Source organism: Pantherophis guttatus, chromosome 3 (assembly GCF_059756535.1).
Source record: "Pantherophis guttatus breed Tessera chromosome 3, ASM5975653v1, whole genome shotgun sequence".
In the NCBI taxonomy this organism is placed as follows: Eukaryota; Metazoa; Chordata; class Lepidosauria; order Squamata; family Colubridae; genus Pantherophis; species Pantherophis guttatus.
The window spans coordinates 70,740,013-70,746,012 of record NC_142065.1 but is presented as its reverse complement, the minus strand read 5'-3'; the positions used below and the strand labels follow the sequence as shown (position 1 = coordinate 70,746,012).

The window sequence follows — 6,000 nt, the reverse complement described above, 5'->3', positions numbered from 1 at the left end:
CAGATGCTTTTTTTTTTTTTTTAATCCCTTGCAATAACATTGTGATTTGGTTTTCTTCTCCAGAAAGCACATCTTTTTTTTGAAATTGGGTGATGTATAGAGGAAAAAATTGTATGCTATCTGTACATGCCATGAATAGAACCCATGACGTCGCAACAAGATAAATCTTTCTGATCCATTTTGGAGACTTTACTTTTTTTTTTTTATTTAAGAAAAAGCTTTTAGATCTGCTTCTTTAATCTGGAACCCTCCAAATTGGGAGCACAATTATCAGAAAATAGCATTTTAGAAGCACCAGTAGCCCACAAAGACATATGGCATGCTGGGAAACTTGGTGGTTGCAATCCGTCTCTTTTGTAATTTATATGTCTTCCCTTTCCCTTTCCTTCCCTCCCAGCAATACACAAATTGTGTGGAGTGCTACTCCCATTGTACAGGATGTTCTTCTCTATTTCCCTCTGCAAACCTGGACTGTGAACTTTTTTTTTAAGTTTTTTTTTATTTTTTAACTTAAACATTCCATCTTCCATTAAACAGTGTGTTGTCTGGGTACAAATATCTCTGTGCAATAACAAAATTTATAACAGTATTCATTACATTGATATTGATTCTCTAATCTTACAATAATAATAATGAGCATAATACATCTATTCATTTCTCCTTAACATATCTTCTAATAAGAATATAATAATAATATTAAATATAATAATCTTAATAGTCATATTAATAAGAATCTTATTGTTTACTTCTCTATCTTAACATGTTTTCTATATTTCACTGATCTCCATTTATTTCTAATTTCTATTTTTATTTTCCAACCATTCATAAAATAACTCCCATGTCCTATAATATTCAGTTTGTTCTTTCTCCTTTATAGTAAGTGTTAATCTATTCATTTCTGCACATTATAATATTTCCCTGGACTGTGAACTTTTCAAGAAGGCTGTCACTATGTTTTTTTTTAACCCCTCCTTGGTCTTTTTGTCAAAGTCGGCATTTGACTTGAGTCTTGAATTCATGTGCCAAGAAGGCTGGGCAGGCTCTCGGCAGTCTGGTCACTGCTGTGCTGGATGCCATGTCCTGCTTCTCCTTCACATGCATTACACATAGTATGAGACACAGTAGAGAACTTGTGTGTCTGATGATAGATGGGTTTACTCTGGAAGCGCATTCTATTATTATAAATTCACTTGGTCTTTCTCAGTAGCAACAGCAGAAACTAGAGATCTCGGATAAAATGTTCTTAGCCAGTATTTCCAGTATGCCATGGGCACATTTACTGGGTTTTTTGGTTTTTTTTTTTTACATTTTTATATTTTCTAGTTGTGTTTTTTGTCCTTTTGGCAGTCTGAATGTGAATTGGATATAGTAACTATCCTATGTCATAAGAACAGATCTCTTATTATATAGTCATAATATTAATTTAGAGTTGCTCTGCCAAGAATTGTTCAGAAATGCATTAATTTGTTTATGCAGTGATGGCAATAAATCTAAGCAACATTTTATTTTGAGCCTAACACACTCTCTGACATGACTGGATCCTCTTATTTGACTTCGGTTTGTCAAGTATTGGACTCAGCATACAAATCCCATTAGATCAAATAGATCAAGGCTGTCAAACTCTCAGCCCGCAGGCCGGATGCGCTGACCACGCCCACACCCGGTTTGGTGAAGGGGGGAAAATCCCAATATGTCACATGATGCCGCCATGACAGCGGAGTTTGACATCCCTGAAATAAATAATTTGGAATTCTACAGCTGTATTCCCAATATTGCAGAGACCTCTTTCAAAGGCAGGCTCCCAAAGTTACAATCAGAATAAAAAGATTCTCTACAAATGCATTCCAAGAAGGGAGGTTTGGAAAAAGGAGAATCTAGGATTTCCCAGATCCCATGTAAATATATCACGGTGCTATGCAGATAATGAATATCAATAATTTACATGCAAGGAAAAGATAGCTGATAGGAAAGACTTTCTATCTCTAATTCCAGCAGATGGAAAACTCCTGCTTGTGTTTAGGGACAAAAAGTCCATATTTTTCTTTTAACATCCAATTTAACATTCTCATTTATAGCTGTGCATTATACAGGCTGACATAAACATTTATTGGGGATGTGGAAAGTAAGCTGCAATCTTCTGTTGTGCCTTCGTTTTCTTTGTAATAAAAACTATGTGTTTAATCATCATCACTAAGGTATTCTGTTCTAAGTAGAGTCATAACTAGTTGAAGGACCTCTCTGCTCACCCTTTCTACATGACAAATCACTTCTTTTGGGAAGAGCACAATCTTATCCAAAATAAATATTGGGGCTAACATTGGATCACCCATTGATAATATTTGAGCTGTGCTTGTTGTTCAATATTCCCATCCTCACAGTTTTCAAATGATGGTTCAGGATATTCCTATCTCTGGCTTGAACCAGGGTGACACCGTGTAAGATGTCATCTATGGATGATGGATGTCCTCTTCCAGTGGCCTCATAAACAACATAGGGGAGATGAATGAGCCCCATGGAACCCCCATTTCACATGGGATCAAGCTTCTTCTCCAAATATTGGCTGAAAGTATCTGTTTAGGTAGGAGCGATCCATCATTAAACAGTGCCCCCAACCCTTGTAGATATCCAGAAGTAGTTGAGTAGTAGTTATTAAACACCGCTAAGAGGTCAATAGGAACAAGGTAAGCATACTCCCCAATATAGTTCATGATAAAGGTCACCCAAGAGCAACAAATGCTATTTCTGTCTCATGAATGACATTAAATTGCAACTGAAAATGACCTACACAATCAATTTCCTCTAGAATTCTCTGTAGTTGATTTCCCAGTAAGAGAAGGTTGGACTTTCCAACAGAGAAGGTTGAGAACTACACAAAAGTGATCAAACATGGATGGATCCAGAGAGTGCCTTATCTCCTAGCATGGATAAAGCCTACCAAATTCAGTATTTCCATTTCTCATTCTGAAGAACAAGTGTAGGCCTCAACCTTCCAACAACTTATATCCATAGAAAAAAATAAGTAAAAATTGATCTACTAAGCAGACTCTTAAGTCACAGCTATAAATTCTGCTGTTTGGTTAAGGATCATTTATTCTGCCTGAAATAAAAAGCGTTGCCTAGTATATTTTTGTCTTTTTCTTGATAGTTTAAAGGGCAACTTTTCATAAAGAGTTGATGCCATCTACTGGCTAGCTGTGATATTACAATTCGGAGGGAAAGACCAATAGCAGTGGAGAGAGCCTGAAAAATTCACCTTTGGCACACATAATTCACACATCAATTAAACCATGGTTTATGTAAACAGTGTAGTGTAGTCACCCAAATGTAGTTTCTTAAACCAAATAGCTGTATTCATACAGCATGCTGATTCCAAACAAAGCACACTCCATATCAGTAATCACATACCTTAAATTAATTTATTTTATTTATTAAATTTACATGCCACTCATCTCGTGGTTCCAGAAAATAATACATTAGCTATAGCATCAAGCCTGCTTGGTTATGAGAGCGGTTGTGAGTTATTACAATGTATTGGAAGTCAGTTTGAAATTCATTTTTACTAGGGCTGGGATCTGCTTCTAAAACCTAATAAAATTGCAAAAATAATGGCGTGTCTAAGGTCGGGCTCTGACTGAATTGAATTTGATTTTTTTTTTTATTGGGCAAGTGTGATTGGACACACAAGGAATTTGTCTTGGTGCATATGCTCTCAGTGTACATAAAAGAAAAGATACGTTCATCAAGAATTGTAAGATATGAATGATCAGTCTGAAGTTTCCCCATAAAACCAAGAAAACCCCGTTCAAAACTTGACATTTCTTCTAACAGCATCTTCCTGGGACGCCGTAGGAGGGGTAAATTCATATTCTCCAAAAAAGAGCAACTGGAGGGAAAGGACTTGCTCTCCTGAATCTCTATGGGGTTCCTGTAGAGATCCATTTATCTGCTTCTTAAGAGTCGAAAACGACTAAAGGCACATAGTCAACAGAGTCTCGGGAGCCACCGGCTCGGCTTAGCCAGACGACCGAGCGATCAAGATCCTTCCCAGCCTGCCTGGAACCCGAAGCGCCGCCCGGATCCGCGGCCTCCCGTCGGAGCGAACCTTCCACGCCCAACCGCATACAACCCTGCACGGCGTTGTAACCAGCCGGGGCTGAACCGCCTCGCCAGCCCAACCTGACATTTGGCCGCCACGGGGCGCCGACCCAACCTGCCCGGGCGCGGGCAAGCGGAGAGGAAGCCTCTCACGGCTGGGCTGGGCTGGGCAGGGCGAGCGGGCGAAGGGAGTTCAGCGGCGGCGGCGGTCCAGGAAGCCCTGTCGCCTTCCCCGCCCGGGGCCAGGCGGAGCCAGCCGCGGAGGAGGAAAGGAGGAGGAGCGGGTGAGAGGTCGGCCAGCTCCGGTCGCCCATAGAGACGGAGGAGTCCCGAGTGGCGAGGAGGGCGGAGGCGTGTGGGGGGCGCCGAGGAGGGACCCGCGGACGGTGAGCGGCGAGTGGCGGGGCTGCTTTGGGGGAGAGCGGGAGGGTCTCGGCGAGAGGCAGCGCCTTCTTCCTCCTTCCCTGCCCCGGGTTTTTTTTTTTTTTGTCTCCGCCTCTCGCCATTGCGGCGACGGCTGGCGGGTGAGGACTGTCCCTCGGCTCTGCTCGCCGCTGCCCTTCGTCCCTGGCGGCGTGGTTTCAGGCGGCGGCGCTGGGCACCAACCGGGGGCGCCTGGCTCTTTCCCGCCGCTGCGGGGCGCTGGGCGAGGCGTGGCTGCGGTGCGGGGACGGCGTTTGGGGCCGCCAGGCCACCCGTCCCTGGCGCTGACTCGCCTGGTTGGCCCCGAGTCCCGGCTGCGCTTGCGAGGGCGGGGAAGCCTGTTTGGGGACCCTCTTTTTCCTTCTCCTCCCTCCCCCCGCAAAGCCGTCCGTGGTCAATTAGAGAACACAGGCGCGGTTGTGTGCCCAAGGCGCCTGGGGGATGACCAAACAGACACTGTTGCAAAGCCGAAGACCCGGGCCTGGCCATGGAAGCAGCTCCAGGTTCTGAGGCAATGAGCCCTGCCTGCCCTTAGCCTCCCTAACCGGTTTCACGGAGCCTCAGCCTATCTTTTTTTTTTTTTTTAGTTGTCTCGCATTAGAGTCAGTTAAAGGAACTTGGATTAATGTCTGTGTCTTCTTCCCAAACTCTTTGACTTGACTGGCTGTCCCCACGAAGGAGTGGACTCCCCCCCCCCAACCTCTTCCCTGGGCCGCGGGATTGGCCCTTATTTCAGAAACGCAGAAGATTCGTGTAGAGAAACTCGACGTTGCTCTGGCCCAGGAGTTGCGTTGGCCTGTATTCATGTTCGGCAAGTTTGGCTTGCCTGTGAGAATGCATGGCACATTCGGCCCACTTAAAAGTTCTGCTGGCACCCCTCAGTAAAAATAAAAATAAAAAATGAGATGTGCTATGAATACCTTATGCAGATAAGCACAGCCTTTATCTGTTACTAATTACTTCCAAGCAGGTACTATCCAGATTTTGTGGACATTGACTCCCATCATCATAAACGCCAGATTGGGAATGGGGAAATCAGTATATGGCAGATTGGTTTTGCCTTGATGAGGGATCACTATTGTTTGACTAGGAGACCCATCTTTGTCCTGTTTGGTACATTGGCTGCAATATTTTGTAGATGGAGGTTGCCTACTTTGTACTGGGTGTCCAGTGGTGCGCGGATGCTATTTTCTCATTGGTAAACTGTTATAATTCATAACCCTAATTCCTGCTAATTCAATTGCTGGATTTCTATAGATCTTTGTAGTTGTAGAAAAAGACAATAGTCGGCATGGTAGCTGGAGATGGATCTAACTATTAATGGTATACTTACTTTTTTTCTATTGGTGGTGTTTCAGTAACATAATTGGCTGGATGTCACAAACATAATTTGTATCCTGCGTTTTGGCAAAAATACATAAGTCTTCTATTTCTGCTTTTGGAATCTTTTTCAAAATGGCAGAATTTTAGAAAGAACAAATT

At 43.1% G+C, this 6,000-nt stretch overlaps 1 protein-coding gene across 2 annotated transcripts in view; it reads left to right on the top strand.

The window, feature by feature from the left end:
• The first annotated feature begins 4,113 nt into the window (after window positions 1–4,113).
• GNG12 (G protein subunit gamma 12) overlaps window positions 4,114–6,000 on the top strand; it is a 52,079-nt gene continuing 50,192 nt past the window's right edge. Inside the window, exon 1 of one of the 2 annotated variants that reach the window (XM_034433242.3) lies at window positions 4,114–4,481. The gene's annotated coding sequence lies outside the window, so the exon portion shown is untranslated. The remainder of the gene's footprint in view (window positions 4,482–6,000) is intronic. The other variant, XM_087891096.1, reaches the window with a different exon arrangement.